At 42.5% G+C, this 19,007-nt stretch overlaps 1 protein-coding gene across 1 annotated transcript in view; it reads right to left on the bottom strand.

The window, feature by feature from the left end:
- The window catches only part of BACH2 (BTB domain and CNC homolog 2), a 188,844-nt gene that overhangs the window by 87,931 nt on the left and 81,906 nt on the right, over positions 1-19,007 (bottom strand). The window contains exon 3 of the mRNA XM_027743604.2: positions 12,877-12,985. The gene's annotated coding sequence lies outside the window, so the exon portion shown is untranslated. The remainder of the gene's footprint in view (positions 1-12,876; positions 12,986-19,007) is intronic.

A 19,007-nucleotide genomic window follows, 5' to 3' on the forward strand; every position in this document is an offset into this window, starting at 1 on the left:
ACCTGCAAGACACCGCTGAGGCTCTGGCTGCCTTGCTCCCGCTGGCTTGGCCATAAGGAGTGCAGCTGAAACTTCCAGAAACCCTTGTGAAAAAAAGAAAGGTGAAGATGAAGGTGGATCTGTCTGCTCCACAGAAGTTTTTCTGAGGTGAATCCAGAAAGATTCTTTCAATGGGGAAAATGCACCATGCTTATAAAACCACACCCCTCTACTACAGGAGAGATAGACCACCATTATGCCACCATTAGCACCTTCGTCTTCTGGGCTACAGACACCACTCACAGATCCTGCAGAGCAGGCAGATGCTTCAGGGAAAAGGTTTATTCACTGCAGTGAGAAACAAAATGTGGTTGAGGAAATTTATCAGCCAGAAGCAGCTGTGAAGATACTTCACAAGGACCAAAGTCAACTGGACTTTGTCAACTCTCTCCATCTGTGCTGGGAACAAGGCAGCCCATCCATCAGTGCTCGTTCCTTGACAACTTTCTCTGTTGCAGAGAACAGCCAAGGACTTCCACTAGCAACTGACATAAGCAAAGACTCCACCACATCTAATAGTAAGACCACATTTCCAGCCAAAGAAAAGCCGCTTTTCAGTTTCTAGATGAGAGGGCATCCAGGGCACACGTGCCAGAAGCATATGGGGCTTGTGAGGCACCAGTGAGTGCCCCAACACTTCTGATGCTACCTTAGAAGGAACCAATTTGGTTTAGACGAGGTCTGTGGAAGCCTTCTTCTCCAACAGACGCCCAAGTTAGAGAATGGCTCACAGAGAACAGCAGTTTGCAGAGAGACACCTCAATGAGCAAGGAGAGCCCACCCTATTTGCATGAGGGTCTTTGAGGCTACTGGCCCTACAGGCTACCTCAGTGCTTCTACCTACTTTCTGCCCATCTTCTGTTTTCTTTTTCATGCCCAACCTAGTGCAGCAGGGCAGATACACCATATCGCTCGATCGCACTCCTCTGCTGATCCGAAATAGCTGGAGGCAGGTGGGGCTATGGGGTAGACCAGCTTGGTCTGCACAGGGTTAAGCAGCAGGTCTCTTGTCAGAGGCTCAGTTTGCTTGATACCGTATGTTAAACTGAAAGACCAATCTGTATTTACTGCGCTAAACTACAATTATGGGGGTTTTTTAATCATTCAGCCTAATGGCATGCAGCTGTCACAGAAATCTTTGAACACATCACTGGCTCTCTTTGAGCTGATTAACCAGATAAGGAACCATAGCCAAAAGACATGAAAGGATGAGTTCAAATTTCAAACTCTCAGCTGAGTAAAGAATTTCATTCAAAGGAATGTGCAAAATAGAGGGGGAGGAGGTTCACAATGCAAATGAAGGTTTTGTTTACTACTGATATAAACAGGTGAAATACATGGTTTAGGAATCAACAGACCCAAGCCTCAAAGTAGTGCTGACAGGTGTTACTTCTGCCACACCAATCTGTGTGGATGCCAATATTTGTATAGTTTTTTCCAGACTGGAAATGATGGACTTTCTTCCACAGCTATGCTTCTTAGAATGAAGAAGTGTCCCTGTGATATTAAAGCGCTCCAAGGCCACAGTCCCTTCACCCAAACTGCTTCTATTCAGTGTGTTGCTTCAGACAGCATAGCATTTATTTTTTTTTTATTCAAGACAGTTTATGTGCTTTTATTTCTAGCATAATGTTTACTGTTCCAATCAGATCATTCTGTAATCTCATCTAAATGTTTTATTATTAATTGCTGCACCCCACCCTTAAAAATTATCCTCAGGAGAGGTAAACATTTCAACATTACTTACTCTAGTCAAAGCCATGAATATGCATTATTTATATTTGTTTATTTAGGTAAACAGTATTTAAGGAAAATCACCAAACCGCCTTCTCTTTGAAAGAAGCTCTACTTTACCAGCCTTGCCGTGGGAATTGCAAGTCCCTTAAACGCATCTATTACTTTGTCTTACTCCACCATGACTTACACTGGTGCGCCTCAGACCACACTACAGCTTCCAGGAAAGCAGTTCTTATGCTGTCTAAGGCTGCGTGACAAGTCCAAAGCATCCAGACTCGCTCTCAATTATGAGCAGGAGGTACTTAAATGCCAGCAGAGAGGAAAGGTGTGCAATGAGGACCAGAATGCTGCTACCTATCGCCCAATATGCTGATTTTTAAGTTTTTTTGCAGCAAGACTACCACTGTTAACATGAAAACACTCATGACCCCTTCTGCTCTCTCCCCACAGAGGGCTATTTCCTTAAAAACAGAGGGGCTGTGACCACCACAGCCTCTCCAGGCTAAGCTGGGGAGCAGCTAGCCTCAAAACAGTGAGTGTTTGGTGCCAGAGCAGCCAGATAGCCCACTGTGCCATACATATATATATATATAACCTATGCACTGGGTGATAAGCGGTTGAGTTACTCCACTCAATTCTCCTAGTTTTCTTCCTCAGTATTACATTAACTCAAATATTACAACATCCCATCCTGCCTAATACTTCCACCAACTTCCACTCCAAGTTGTGAAAGAATCAGGCAGCATCACAGGCAATGAGTCCACTTACAGGGAACTCAATATTTTAAACCAAAAAATTAAGACACGTGAACACAGTCCTGACACAGTTGATCACCCAGCCTAAAGATCGCACCAGAGCTACAAGAGAGGAATCAAAATGTGTCCCAAAGACAAAGGGATTTTCGCAGATCTACAATTGTTAAGTAAATAGATAAAACTGCGGTCTGGGCTTTGTTTCAGTTTTCAAAGCTAATTTCCGGCCACTGTTCAGAGAATTGCTTTGCATTTCCATTTCTGACTCACCCGCTTTAGCAAGTGCACTCGCTGGAATTACTAAGCATGGGATCTCATCAAAACACTTTGCTTTCTGAATCAAAGAGCTTTTCGGTTTTACTGATGTGAACTTATCTATAAATTTACCATGGTAATGACACTGGTGGTGTGCAGGTATGATCTGGGTGTGCAATGCGATGGGTCAAAGGACCCGTTTCCCACAGGGTGTCCCATCAAAGTACAGGAATGCCTTCCAAATTCCACACAACCACTCAGAACACACCAGTCTCTCGCATACCCATCACAAAATGATACACACTCCCAGAGACATGTTTAAATGTCAGGCATGAATGAAAAGCATTCCTGAAAAGAATCTGTTATGAAACCGAAATTCGGAGATCGCCGCAGTGCTGTGCCTAAGTTGAGTCATCAGTTCCCTTCACAGCCTAATAATTGACGCTGCCTTGATCAGAATGACTGATCCGAACGTTGCTTTGTGTTTGTGTATTTTTGTTGGGTTTTTCCTTTTTTTTAATTAAAAAAAAATAGATTTCTTATGTAAACAAGCCGTCTGTCATCTTGCAGGAGTATTTGTATTCTTCAGATCATAGGAAACATCTGTCAAAACCAGATTTTACTCTCCTCAGTCAACTCAATACAGTCTTAATCAGACTGCAGTACAAAGAAACTAAAAATGGGTCTTGTTATGGAAAAAATACGCTGCCAACTCTCAGCGGAAGACGGATTTTATTGCACTTTCTTGGGATTAAATGTTGCAAAGATTATTAAAAGAGTTCCCTCTTTCACCTGTGGGATCGATCCCCCAAAGGCAATCCTGGGAATTTAAGTGCTGTTTTTCTCCTCTCTTTGTGAGCTTCTCCAAAATTAAATACCTTCCAGGAAAAGATAGATAGGAGAAAAATCCAAGTTCAGTGAAACTTCGGAGCATGCTGATTTCCCACCTTTTGACACTGGTACTCACATAACCGAGTGATTCCCCTTCTGACACTTTCAACAAACAAACACTCCCACGCATCTGCATCCCACAGGTCACACCTCCCCAAAATGATTCATTAAGTATTTTCACATTTTCTAAACAGAGAATGATCAAGTGAGGTTGCAACTGCCTCTAGGGGTATTTTCTGAAGAAAAGGTGACACAAAACAGGGTGGTTGCTACTACCAGGATAAGGGTGATGTTAGACTGCCATATTGTGGGTCTTCTGACAGGGAACTGCAAAATCATTTTAACAAAAGAAAAAATAAACCAATGGGAGAAACAGGTGTGAGACTTTAACAGGAAGAGCAGGCTATTCCATTAGCATGAAAATGAAGAGGAGGTGACTGGAGCAGGAGCATCAGGATCAATGGGTACCACCTAGGTGTCTGGGCTAGGATGGTACACAGAGCCCTGTTAAACGGAGCAATAATTTATGGATTGAGGGGACAGCATTGGAAACATTTAATAGTGGATATATGGGTCTTAATTAGAAGTCCGCCCCTGGATGGGTGAGAAATTAATGGCCATGTCTATATTAGCTTTTATTCTTAGACCTAAATCGCTCCACTGAAACCATGTTGCTGATGCCCAATTTTTGTATTTTGTCTGGCAGTCCAGCCTGGCACTGCAGACTGAGCACCCACTAGCAGCTGGAGTACATCAACTGTGCTGCTGGAGGCACAACTCTCGGCTTGTATCAGTAACTCATGGATTACACACCAAGCTGCTAACTGTTAAAAACAATGCATGGAGATAGGAGGAGAACATTGATATACTTTGGAGTAGATGGAAGAGGACCATCTAAACACTGAGCACTGAGAGTAATACAATGGTAGATATTAAAACAAGAAGACAGACAAAAGCCAAAGCTGTGGAGGAGAAGAAAAGATCAAACAAATGGCATAAAAAGGGAAAAGGAAATGATCTACTGGCTGAAGATGATGTTAGATTTTATTTCCCTAATTGTGGCAGATAGCTGGACATGAAATTAATACTTAGTTGTATCTGCAAAATATTGTACTCTTTCAAATGTCAGAACTGGATATAAATGAAAGTCTTGCTTTTCAATGACAAAAAATCTTCCCACAAGCAATTTACACAGTTGTTTTGAAATAAGAAATTACTGCAGAGCTACACTTACGAAACAGACCTATGACAACACTAAACAAGATGTAATCTTGACTGTGATTTAGAAATAATGTCCAGAAGCATACAGCTTTAGCTCTGCTTGGCACAGAATCCAATGAGTATCATCAACCTTGCAATGTTTTTGGGGACTCTCGTATTTTTCTGAACAACACTTTTACCTCCTTTGTGGATGGCCACTCTCCCAAAATATGAGCTGAAACACTATTTTGGCCAGCTTTGAGAAGCGACTGCACTTAGCACTCGGTTTATCTGCCAGACCTAAGACACAACATGCTTTTCACTATAACTTTCTTTAACTCTTTGAAGCTTTATTATTCCAAGGTACAAGGGTGGCAATATGAAGACACACAAAGCAGAGAAAAACTGGGTGGGAATTAGAAGCACTTTGCACTCTCAAGTTAGCAAGCAAAAGAATCCTCTTTGGCGTCATGAGAGCACTACCAATACTAACAAACCACTTGCTGACTGGTAGTACAAACCAGCAGGTAGTGCACACACCTCTTTTAGTGGTTTGATGCATGCTAAGTGGACAAATTTTGAAATGTCCCTTGCACTTGCTTTTTAGTTAATTTTACACCAACTTTTGAATGTCAAGATGAAAAAAATAAAGGTGTGGGAAACAAAGCAAACCAGGGTTCATCACCTCATAACATTAACCAAAACAGCAAAGACTGTATTTCAAATGTCTATCTAGTTCTCCCTGACAGTTCAATTCAAATTGAAAACTTAGGCATGACATGAATTTCTTCTTCAGATTCATGTCACCTGAAAACAGAAGTTTAATATCAGTATTGTCACCATGCCAGTCAACTATCAGACAAAGCGACAGCAATAACCAGCAATCATCAGGCCAGAAGCAAAGCCAACGCCATAACCAGAAAAAAAGATTTATTTTCTCAGCAATCTCTTTTCTCTGCTCTTAAACTGTGACTGCAGCAGCTTCAGAGACATTCAACACAATCCACTCTCATTGCGTATTCCTGTAAGAAAGATGTTCTCTGCACTCAGTAATTACAGCTTCACTTTGCCACGTGAAAGAGCCTCTTTTTACAGTTCTCATGACTTCCGGAGAAGTAATGTTTTTGTTTTGTTTTTAACTTGTACCACAAAACCTGCCTGTTCTGCCTTTATCTTATTACTCCCTGTAGTCCTGGCATTTGTTTAAAATGATGTAAAAAATAGGCAGTTACATAGAGAATGATTAGTACAGCGCGTGCTGTAGCAAGCAATGTTATATATTTTATTGCTTATGAAGTCAGTGTACCGGAACCAGCCATATCTGTTAGTTTGGTCTGAACGTACGTTTTTCCTTTCCTGCTTGCAACAGGATAGTTGATATTTGGAAGAAGGAATACAGAAAATGAGCATGGTGGTAGGTGAGCACTGCTAATGACACAAGCTCACGTTTAAATCAAGGGTTGTTGTTTAGGATGTCTCTCTACGAAGAAAGAATAACAAAGTTTGTGCCTCACATGTGTCAAAAGGACACTTGCCACACTGTCTGCTCAGCCATCATCTCAAATTATTCATTACCTGTGCCAGTGTCCTCATCCCACTGAAAAAGTCCGTACTTTTCCCTGAAGCTCTGAAAGCAAAAAATTAAATCGAATGTTTCCCCATTTGTTCAGAGTGACTGCTGAAAAACTCATTAATGAAAACCTGGGCAAAAAGGCTCCCCATACTTACAGCTCACAGTTATAAAAGCCAATGCACAACAGCCAGCAAATGTTTCTATACAGCAATTGGCTTAAAACAGCTTCCTTGGCAAACAGTGAGAGGAAATACCGAATAAATATTAGTTTTCCCATATTTATTTCTACACTGGGTGAGGCAAGACAAAAAGATGTTTAGGCACTGAACTGATTTCAGGTCTTCTCCTCTGTGAATGATTTGGCCTGCAATGTTATAGGGCTTTTAATCTCACATACCTCATGGATCCTATTATCATCACTATCATAATGAAACCAGACATAGCTTACTTCCCATTCCCCCAGCTCAACACCGGCAGGGCACGCAGAAATGAGAAAGTCACTGACGTAAAATTGACTGAGGGTGGCCACCCATTGTTTCATCCCCTTGGATTCATCTCCCTATGTCAAATGGTACCACCTCAAGCTGGTCCTGCCAATGTGCAGGTCAAGCAGCAACATAACCCAAACCATAAGGATCAGAAGACACTCAGCTCAGCTTGTCCATGGGAAAGGGGGAAAACAGTCCCTATGTGTTTCTACAATTCCTGTCACTCTCGGCACAATCAGATTTTATTGATCTGTAATCCTAGATAAGTGTATTGAATCTTACAGCTGAAGTCAATTACACTGTGTTAAATAGCCTTCCTGATTTTCAGGACGAAAATCACTTCTTCTGTATAGAACTAAATCAGCTCAATAACTCATTACTTGTACCATGGGCACGGGGTTGAAACAGCAATGGACAACTAAACAGTTGCTGTCTTTTCAGGCATCGGTCCTTTAGAGCTGTAAGCAGGCTGAATTTCCAGTTTCACCAGCTGGGAAAATGGACAAGCACTGCAGGCAGAAAGGGGACATCCAGTCAACAGCACCACATCTCAAACCATCCATGTTCTGTCATAGCAAGGGGCTCTGAGTTGACCAGACTTGGAAGGAGCGAGACATTGCTTTTCCCGGACCAAGAAGTTTTCATACTCAGAAGTTTGGATTAGACATAGCAGTCAACCTGGAGCTGCACTGTGTCTCCAAGGGAGAAGTGGGCTCTTTATTTATCTAAAATGACAGTGACTCAACCAAAATCAGTGGGCTTGCTTCTGGATCCACCAAGGCTACTGTAGAGCTCCTCTAAATCACAGCCCTTCCACTGGCACTACCCATGCCTGTCTTCTGCCTTCTCATGCACTGTCCATGGATGTTCACTCCTGGCCATGGCCAGAGGCAGGGCTGGTGGACCTCTGGTCTGCCCCTCACTCAGTACACAGGCTCAGCATTTAGACTGTAGTGTGGTGCCATCAAGCAGCGTCCAAATGAGAAACCAGAACCAGTTCAAACCAAACCATTTTATGAATGAGAAGGAAAACAAGTGCAGTGAAGTGGTGGGAAAAAATAAACAATGAAGTTAACTTGATGAGAGTTACTGAAGAAAATCCGACCCGCCCAAGACAAAGGCTGGCTGCCATTTCGGAATAAGGAACAAGTAGAGGAGGGAAGATCTGGGAGGGAAAAGATACTTCTATATCCTGACAAAAATGAGTCATGACAAAGAAGAAACTTCTTATGGTAGGGTCAGGATAAAGAGTATCAGTGGCAGAAAGTGGTCCAGGTGAGTATGGATCTCAAGGTAAGGCTAAAGAAGTGTTTCTGTGGCCATGGGAGGAAGACTTGAAATACATCAGGGATGGGAGGACTACACAGGTCTTAAAGAGAAGGATTGCTAATCAATCCTGGCAGCTCAGAAAAAGTCGAGGGTCAGGTCATAGGAAGGTTTATGAAAGCAATACTAAAAGAAAAGAGGAAGGCAGTAAAGAAGGTGGGTGGACAGGAAACAGCAAGAGTTGTTGTAGCAGAATCAAAGAGAACACAAAGCATGGCTCTAGTCTGAATATGAACCTGTCTGTACTTTCAAGATCTCATCCCTGTCAGGAGAAGAGCATTCTCCTGTTCGGAGAAGGAAAAGAGTGTATGGGGCTCCACAGGCTCTTCTCAGAGAAAAATAATCCCTATAAGGGGAGAGTAAAGTTTAACTACCGGCCCAAAGGAGATAAAAGGACACATCAAAAGGCACGCAACCTGTCGTTTCTGATTCCTTACTCAGAATTAGCATCAGCACTGAGTGAGAGTATATACAAATCCCCTACAAACGAATATTTGCCTATCAGGAACTGAGTGGAGGAGCAGAGGGGCTGAAGGCCAATGGTGGTGATGGGCTACGTGGACATCCTTAGAAGTCACACTGTGCCAGCACACACTTTGCCAGGCATTCCTGAGTGTGATGTCCCACTGCCTTGTACCACCTTCCTCAGATGCTAGGGTCACCTTTGGTAACCCTCTGACCAGCCTCAAGCACTCTTTGGTTTCTTTCTTACACACAACTGTATTTACATGTTAGGAGATCTCCATGTAACTCGAAAGATGACAGAAGCTATGTTTCTGATTCTGTTGGGTTGTGCAGGGTGCGCATGTTGAGCAGACAGGAATGACTCAAAGCCATAAGCAGACAGACTGAGAGGAGAAAGGTGAGAGACAGGGAATATTCCAAAGCCTGCTGCTGCACCGGGGCAGCCAAACTCCACAAGAAATAGGCCTGAAAGAGTTGGAAAGAAAAAAATCAACCCTTTTTAAATCTGGAAATCATTTCCTTTACCCTTTAAACATGGAAATGCAAGCAGCAATGGGCGATTATCCTTTGCGAGGAAGCACATCCCTCCTGTTCTAGTCCCTGGAAGGGACTCGTCCCATCACAACATCCACGTCTTTCAGCAACATCAGTAGGCTTTGTCCTCACAATGAATGTGAGGAAGGTTGGATATTAGGAAGAAATTTTTTACAGAAAGAATAACCAGACATTGGAATGGGCTGCCCAGGGAAGTGGTGGATTCTCCATCCCTGGAGGTTTTTAAGATGAGACTTAGTGGCACTTATTGCCATGGTCTAGTAACCACGGCAGTGTTGGATCAAGGGTTGGACTTGATGATCTCGGAGGTCTTTTCCACCTGGTTGATTCTATGATTCTATGATCTCCACTGCACGCATGAGGAAGTCAGCCATAGGTCTGATAAAGGAGGTTGGCCTAGAACATGCAGGAAACCTGTGACCAAGGCAGGGAACTGAACCCAGACCATGGGTTCCAGTTGGGTGGAAGCTGGGTCCAAGCTGGTTGGTTGACAGATCACCTCTTCTTCTGGGGCTTTGTGATTTAAGTTTGGTGGGTTTTATAATGAACATTTTTTTTTCATTTGTCTAGTCACTACGTTTCATTTCACTTCCACTTCTGCTTTGTGAAAGCTTTTTATTCTGCTTCTTTTTGTTTTGGCTAAAAAATCAACACAACTGAAGATTAAACAGAATTTACCTTTCACTTTTCCCCCACCAACATCATCCTCTCCCTAGAGCTCAGTGTTAAGTGTCCTTTGTGCACCCTGTGCTCATGACTATGGTGTCATTAAAACATGGGAGTGATATTTAGAAGGAGATGTCTTAATTCACAGCTTCACAGAATTACAGCAACTGCTTATGCAAACAGCAGCACTGTGAGGCAGCAGAGCAGATCTGGTGGGAAAACCAGAGAAAAGAGATGCACAAAAAAGGTAAGTTCCAAAGTGAATGTTCTGATGCTGCTATGCATCACACTGACATGAGTAATCATCTGAAGAACAGCTACCAGTAAGCCACTGCATCAGACCGCCTAGGATGTTTTACTGAGTTAGCTAATGAATCACTGGGAAAACGTGAGCCATGTGCTCACTGCCAGGGTAGTCGTCATGGTGGGTGAGAACAATGTCTCTTTCACTATCATCATGATCTGTGGTTTAATTGATATTTGAAAATTTTTTAAGATTCCCTGTGAAAGGCACATAATATGTACTCCTAAGACAAAATTCTGTGGTATTATACTATTTTCAAGGAGGTGCAACAAGTCAAACCACTATTTCATGAAATAATTCACACTGTTTGAATCCTTCACAGAATGTCTCAAGATTTTGAAAGGGAAAAAAATAACTCATTTCCACCTGTGTAATAACTAACACGGTGAGAAAGAAAAAGACTTCAGACTTTTGTGAGAAAATGCTGCAAACCCACAAACTTTCAAAAGTCCCCAGTATGCTATTTTCAGCTTATCTGGATGTGGCCCAAACTATCCACAACTAACCAAGGTGCATCAGAAGATTGTCATCATTCCACTCCCACCACAGGCTTTTTGTGCCCACTGTGCATCCACGGCTTTCAAGCCCTAAAAAATAACATAAGACTTTTACGCTTAAAGCAGCCGAGCAGCTGCAAAAATAACCCTGTAAAAATATTGAATACTTGGTCCCACTCAGCAGCTGGAAAAACAATTACTGAATGAAAAATTCAGCGTTTGATACTACTTAATAGTTGGGGAAAAACTATTTGTGAATCATAATTAACATTTATTTAACCATTTAAAAGCACGTATCTACTGTTTGAGGCTTCATGGAGAGCCAATATGTGGCCTTCTAGCACCATTAAACAGACTAATACAGTTAAATTGGAAGGACATGAGGCAGAAAACCGCAAGTGAATCCTTCAAGGAACTGGTACAACTGAGACTGCCTCAGCAGCATGTACTCCAACCTAAACAACTCTGTTTCTATGATTTTAAATGATTTTATGATTCTGTGAAAGCAATGGTGGCTTGGGTCAGGACATAAGTTCCAGAAGCAGACACATCATTTACAGGCATGATACTGAAAACAAATATTATACCTTGTTCTAAATTTCTAATTAGAAAACTGTTAGAATTCAGAATTTTGAAGTCCTAATTTCCCCCAAGCAATTCCCTCACTTGTTCTCTGCCAATCTGTGATAGCTGAAATGCCTGATCATTGACAGCAACTGGGTCCTTTTTTCATCTCATTCACCTTCACCCATGCAGAATTGGGCTGAGTGCCTCATGAGTCCAGCAGGCACAGTGCAGGCACAAACCAGCAGTTATTCTATCTAGCAGATAACTGCTGGCAGAGCTGAGCCAAAGAATTTTGTCCAGCACAGCCTCACCTGGAGAGAGACCACAGTTGACCACAAAGAACAAAGATACGCAAAGAAAAAGCGTATTGCAAAAATTGACTCAACCGCTGCATTTGAAGGACTTGGTGATGGGATTACGGGATTAGCATATATATATATATATATATATATATATATATGTATATAAAACCTAGTTTATGTACAGCAAATGTCACCTGTAGGGAATATTTTGCAAGGTGCTGAGGAGTGTGAGCAGCCTGCATAATATGCTTAACTAAGTGATTTGAACTCTAAGTCGCTAACTCTCCCACGATTGCTATCTCAAGCAACCATGTTATCAAAGGCCATTTCAAGGAAAATGCACTTATGTCATAAATACTTCTCATATCATACTTCTCGTAACCTGCAGCAGCAGAAAAATGAAGGCAATATAAAAAGAAATAAAAGATATAAAATTTCAGGTCACAAACATCCCCAAATGGATTATGCTTTCTAAAGGAACTGTTTAAATAGCATGATGAGGTTTTCTTAGTGTACATCTTGAAGTTTTCTAGGACAATGCTATTAATTCTAAATGCAAACACGTTCTCAATGCCATACTCAATGCAATTGGCTCGTAATATGAAATAGGGCCCTCTACATTGAGACTCACTCATCACTAGGATGATCTCAATAATCCTTGTGGATCCCTTTCCAAATCAGGATATTCTACAACTCCGTGATAATGGAAACAGATGCAGCTGACAAATTCACCTCCATTCATAGCATGCTGAGGTTCCCAAGCCATATCCCCTGCATGCCCAAAGAGACAAACCAGTGCTCTTTTTGGATCAGAAAGGGCAACCTGTCATGGACGATTTCAAACTGAATTAGGGAGATCACAGTTTACAAAAATCTCCACAAAGCATTTGCCCTAGCAGGGCTACACCAGCATAGCTAAAATGCCGAAGTGTAAAAATGCAGGCAGGGATGAACACTCAAAAAACATGTATGCCACAGAGTTAATGACAAAATAGATCAATATGTACTTGGCCAAATTTCTTCATAGGCTTACATATAGCTGCATGTTATCAGAAGCGTTCAGGTACTATGCTGGGGAGTTTTAGAACAAGTCAGCAAAAAGCCTTTAAAGGGTTTTAGCTCTATGCTTCAGATTCCCACATGCAACACTAATGTCAACTAGATGTTAAACTACGAAATTATAAAAAACAACCAAAACATCTCAGAACCACCTCAAAACTGAAAAAATCATTTGATGCTGCTTTTGCAAAAATACTTACTTACAATACAGTCCTGTAAGCAATTTCCAAGCAAGCCAACTGCTGCTCTAGACAGTTTAGTGGATGGTGTGGCTCAGCTCTTTCATACAGGCAGCACCTACAGTTATATCTAGAAAAGGAGAGATAACCAAAATTCTTAATGAGCAAATACACAAATAAAGCAATCTTTCTCTTTAAAACTATAACACGGTTAAAACTAGCTTCAGTATGTCTCAATAAAGTTCTCTTACCAAGCTTCACGTGTGCTGCCTGCTCACAGGAACAAGCCCTAAGATGCAGACCAAGCCAGCCTACGGTGTATAAGCCAAGAGCGACTGACTGTGCTTGAGAAAAAAGCCCCACACCGAGTGTATCAAAGCAGCAAACAAACGAGCGCAGCTGTTTTTCTCATCTAGTTCTACTTAAAACATTTGCAGGAAACGCAAGATGAATTAGTGCCAAAGAAATGTAGGTGATTTCAGCAAGGCCAGGAATTCCAGGCACCAACTTCTATTTTCTCTCTCTTGAGTGGGTGTTCACTTGTAAGTTGTAGACACGTTAGCAATTCAACAACTGAGCGAATTAACGTTCGGCTTAGCAGTCATTGTTAGGTTGGGAGGTTATTACTGCTTGTTCTGCTAAAGTGACAGGTTTAAATTGGTTTGTATCGAAAAGTTGTTTTCTACAATACATACTCCCTGTCTTTTTGTACAGAATAATTTTCTTCCATCATGTTGACTGCTACTGTACAAACCAATAATGCCAGCTCCACCACAGCAGCTGGGATAGGCAAGGAGAAACAGCAAAGGGACAGGTGAGGAGGAGAGAGCACTCATCACCCATCATTTCTCTTTGGGCTGCCACCTTGGTTTTTTTCCAGGTATTTTATGTGATTGATTCAGGACTTTTCAACAAAGGACTATGCTTGTATTTGCGGGACACGTTCTGTTTTTTAAGCAAGGAAAGGCAAAACACAAGAGTAAAGAGAGGGCTTTACTTCATTGAGCCATGAGTCTGAGAAAGATGTTTGCCATCAGGCGCTGTTTGGTGCACAGGATGGAGAGTTGTGATTTCCCAACTTTGCAGGTGATCATTTTTAGTGGAAAAAACAAGTTTTCAAGGTTGAGCTGACTGGTACAGAGGAAAAAAACATACCACCACATGTCAAATTTTTGCAGACTCAGATCCATTTTGTACTAGTAAACGAGCTTGCATCCTTCCCTCCCTCGTGTTTTTTCTTTATTTTAGGGTAGCTCACAAGCTGCTGACAACTCACACTGTACTAAGAGCTGTTCACACCGCACAAAGTGTTTACCACTCACAACTGATGCTAAAAATTAATTTACAGTACCGCTACAGCAAGCTTTGACAAATTGTCATGTGTTGACACAGTCATAAGTTGTTGGTTAAAAAAAGTAACACTTCCCTCTTCTGCCACTTCATGTTTGAGACCAGGGATGGGCACATTATGCAAAGTTTGAGGGTTTGTAAGCTTCATAAATGTTTGGGCTTCACAAAACAAGCTTGGTTGTGAAAGTTTTTTCTCTTACAGTTAGGCATGTGTTTATTGCCAAAAAGACTCTAGTAAGAAAAAAAAATCCTTTCCCATCTACCAAGATCTGTGTGTTGTGCAAAACTAGGAGAAAAGGCTGTAAAATAAATAACCTTGTATGATACTTGTTCTAGGTAAGATCACAGCAGTGACAAATAGCCTGTACCAACTCCTCAGAGCTGTAGACACCACCCTCCTACTGTAGAAAGGAAGGAAAAAATACAGCTACAAGTAAGAGTTTTAATTGTTCTCAGCTGTCGCACAATGTTATCTTAAGTGAATGCATTTATTTCTCGATTCTCATGTGTACCTCTATATGGAAAAAAAAAAACAGCATTCATCGGACGAGGTCCAAATTGATTTCCGTGTACTCAAGACAGTAAGTGTTAGTCAGCACTCATGCCCACTACTGGCAGCTCTTAAATTGTAACTCCATCTCTTCTTCCTCAGGGCAGGATAATTAATCTGTCTCGTTTACAACATGGAATCAGTAATGGACATAAAGGTGTTTCCAGCTGACATGAGCAGTGTTTCAGTGGTGATACAAACTTAAAACATTAGCCCCATACTAGCCTAAATCCAGGTAAATAAACAAAGCCAAGCAAAATGAGCACTCAGAGCACCTGTCAAATGGGCTTCATGAGGAGCACTTAAAAGTCACTGCTTTACAATTGTGCACCAGTGACCTGGACTTCCTGTGCTCTAGTACCTCTCTGTAAGCTGCAACAAATCTCAGAGCACAGACTGCATGAGGATGCAGAGCAAATTCATTCAGGAAATTAGCTTGGCAATACAAGGAATTAATTTTCTCTTTTTTTTCCCCTTAACGATTGTACAAAGTAGAGATGCTTTGAGTGGTTCCCAAGTCCTCAAGAGAGGTAACACTGTACCTCTGTAGGACCAATCCAACTGCCCCCTGCTTGCATCAGTGCAAGAATCATCCATCTAATTTCTCTACAAAATCCAAAACATGTTACATCAACCAAAAAGACCTCCTGCAAAACATTAAGGGGGGGATGAAATTTCATACAGTCTCTTCACCTCACACACCCTGTACAGAATTTCTTCATCATCTGAGATGTAACTCTGACAAACTACTTATTCTCAAATAGGTCTAATGGAAGCAAAGTACATTTACATCATTACAGTCAGGATGGACATTACTTTGTGCTGCCAGCTGGAATGGTATCAACCATGTTTAATTAACTCATTGCTGTACATTCAGAAAATCACTAAAGTGGCAACTCCTACCTTCCTCCTCCAAAGTAACAAAAATTTACAAATATTTTCTGTGCATCCCATGAAATGCATTATTTCACTGGATTGAGTCCAGGAGTCAATGAGGCTGAAATAAAAATGATTCAACTATTAAGTCAAAAACTTCAGCTGTCTATTTACCTAAAAGGTAACAATTTTCTTCTCCACTTTGGAAGAAAACTAATTTTACCATAAGTTATCTCAGTTGCCAATATACGATCTCTCCTGTGCATTTTTACTTCTTTGCTGTATAGAAGGGAATATAAGGACCTTAAACTCACTGAGTTCTTACTTTGGGATGGAAAGAACCCAAGACATCCCCACTAAGCGAGTGGAGAATACTATGAGGAAAAAAGTGGGACTTGGAGTTTTCTGAAGTTTTTTTTCTTTACGTTTGTTTATTTTGGAGTGCTTTTTTGAGACAAAGTATCTGTTTACCTGTGACAAGTCTTTTCCTGAGAGATCGAACTTGTGAGCGTGAAGAAACCACCCACAAGCAGAAGGGCTGTTCTTGGCAAGTCCCTTTTGTGAGCCTGTGCTTGCTGTAACCAATACAGGGCCAGTGCAGGAAGGTTCAGTATCAGGGAAATGCAGACTGTGGATCTCCAGTGGTCTCCCTGCATCACACCTCTCTGCTCTGCCCTCCAGGTTTCATCACAAGGAGGATGGCAGAGTCTTGGCTGATCCCACAGTCACACTCCCTCAAGCTGTTATATGCAGGGCATCAGGAGAAAGCCATAAAGATGACATTCATCCCAGCAAGCCATCACCAACATTTCAAAGGCAAAAGGAAATATATGAAGCTGTCCTGCTCCTTGATGATACACACACATAACTGAAGGGGTAAATACATGTATTGAATATATATATACTAAATATGTACTGGATAGTCTCTGCTTGCATGGGATGCAGACTGCATGAAACAAATTCTCCTGGCTAGAAATTCAAAAGGAAAGGAAGACTGCAGCTTTCTTATTCCATGGGAACTGTTCTTTCAACCAATGAGACAAGACGCTAACCCAAAGATTTCAGAGCTGCTGGGGTTTAGGGGGGTAGGGCCTCTCCTCTCCCAAGGCAAGTAGCATCAGTGACTACCTACACTGTGGGCAATTCTCTCGTCTCTGCTCCATGCCTGTCTTCACGTTGCTGCAACGGTCACCAACTCATCTCTGTTACACAGAGCTTGGCCACTCAGGAGCAACAGGGAAGCTTAACTGGCAGCCTGGCAGGATCTCCTGTGAGCATGTGGGGGTGGGAGGAAACCTCCTAACTTCCCACTTGGGGTGGGGACATGCTTCAAAAGTGGTTCCAGTTCTTAAACTTTAAGAAAGGGCTGAGATGCTCAAACTGTCTTGAACAGAAAGGATTTCAGTACTGGAATACTGGAGATATTTAAAAGATGTGTAGATGTGGCACTTATGGACATGGTTTAGTGGTGGACTCGGCAGTGCTGGGTTAACATCGAGTTGGACTCGATGACCTTAGAGGTCTAAAGATGCTGTTCCCTTCCTGACTCTCCTCCCCCTATGAAGGAGGGAGCAAGGGGAAGCAGTATCTCTGCAAGCATGAAACAGTGGGAAAAGCCATTAGATCTTTGTCTTTCTAGAGCCCACTTTGTATTTCCAGCCCTTTTAGGCAGAGGAAAATTAGTGTCCCTGCGAAGAATGTAATGAATTGAAAGCTGGCATCTGTGTCCACCTTTGCTGCTTCATCAGAAAGGAAGTGCTAGGATCCCTCAGAAGGCAGACTGGGAACTGCCTTCCCCATGCACACAAGTGTACTCACACACATGTGCGTGGGCATCTGTAGTGGGTTTCTGTGGCTAGGTTTTGGTAGCTGAGGGGCTACAGGGGTGGCTTCTGTTAGAAGCTGCTAGAAGCTTCCCCTGTCTGTTGAAGCCAATGCCAGTTGGCTTTAGGATGGGCTTCCTGCCGCTGCCCAAGGCCAAGCCAATCAGGAATAATAGCAATGCCTGGGTGATAAGATATTTAAGAACAGAAGGCTGTTGCACAGAAAGAATTCCAGCCAGGGAAGAGAGGAGTGAGAACATGGGAACAACAATGCAGACACCAAGGTCAGTCCAGAAGGAGGGGGAGAAGGTGCTCCAGGTGCTGGAGATGAGGCCCCTGCAGCCTGTGATGCAGACCATGGTGGAGCAGCTGCGCCCCTGCAGCCCATGGAGGACCATCGGGGTGCAGAGACCCACCTGCAGCCCATGGAGGAGCCCATGCTAGAGCAGGTGGGTGCATGAAGGCCTCCCCCGTGGGAGGCCCAGGATGGAGCAGGGTCCTGCCGGAGACCTGCAGCCCATGGAGAAAGGAGCCCACGCTGGAGCAGGTTTTTCCCGGGTAGGACTTATGCCCCCTGTGGGGGACCCACGCTGGTACAGCTCATTCGTGAAGGACTGCACCCCATAGAGAAGTGACCCACGGGACAGCAGTTTCATGAAGAACTGTTGCCTGTGGGATTGACTCACATCAGAGAGGTTCGTGGAGGACTGTCTCCCATGGGAGGGACCCCACAGGGGCAGGGGAAGGACTCCTCTCTCTGAGTGGCGGCAGAAACAACAACTGACTGTAACCCCCATTCCCCGTCCCCCTGCACTGCTGGGGGGGAGGAGGGAGAACACGGAAGGAAGGAGGGGTGGGGGGAAGGTGTTTGTAAGATTATTTTACTTCTCACTCTTTTGCTCTGATCCTATTAGTAATAAATTTAAGTATTATCCTCACTTTGAGTCTGTTTTGCCCGTGAAGGTGATCAGTAAGTGACCTCTCCCAGCTCTTATCTCAGCTCATGAATCCTTCACTGGTTTTTTTCTGTCCTCTGTCCAGTTGTAGAGGGGAGTGAGAGAGCGGCTTTAGTGGGTTCCTGGCATCCAGCCGGAGTCAACCCACTACAGTATGCTTCTCCTTTGCTTTACCTTTTTTTGTTTTTAACTGTATATACTAGTGTATTTTTCAGTACTTTCTTAGCATGATGTACATTGTATGGTGTGTAACGATCAATGACAGCATTATCTACAGCATTAGCACAGAAACATGTGATTCATTGAAACAAGACTTTCTTCTTCCCCAGCTTCTCATACATACTTTTGTTAAATAAATCTAATTTCTTGCTTGATTTGCGTCTACTCAGATCGAACCTTTACTAAAGCCAGAAGCATTTTGTTTTTAAAAAATATATTCCCATCCTCCCAAATCAAATCTCTACTTCTAGCTGAGATAATATCATCCTGTTTTTACTGTAATGTAATACTTTTAAACAAATGAACTTCAAAATCCAGTTATGGCAATGTACAACTGAAGGGCTCTAGAGGTTTATGTATCACATGGCAAAAATCACT

Source organism: Pipra filicauda, unplaced genomic scaffold (genome assembly GCF_003945595.2).
Source record: "Pipra filicauda isolate LSUMZ 115617 unplaced genomic scaffold, ASM394559v2 scaffold60_size3304689_pilon, whole genome shotgun sequence".
Classification (NCBI taxonomy): domain Eukaryota; kingdom Metazoa; phylum Chordata; class Aves; order Passeriformes; family Pipridae; genus Pipra; species Pipra filicauda.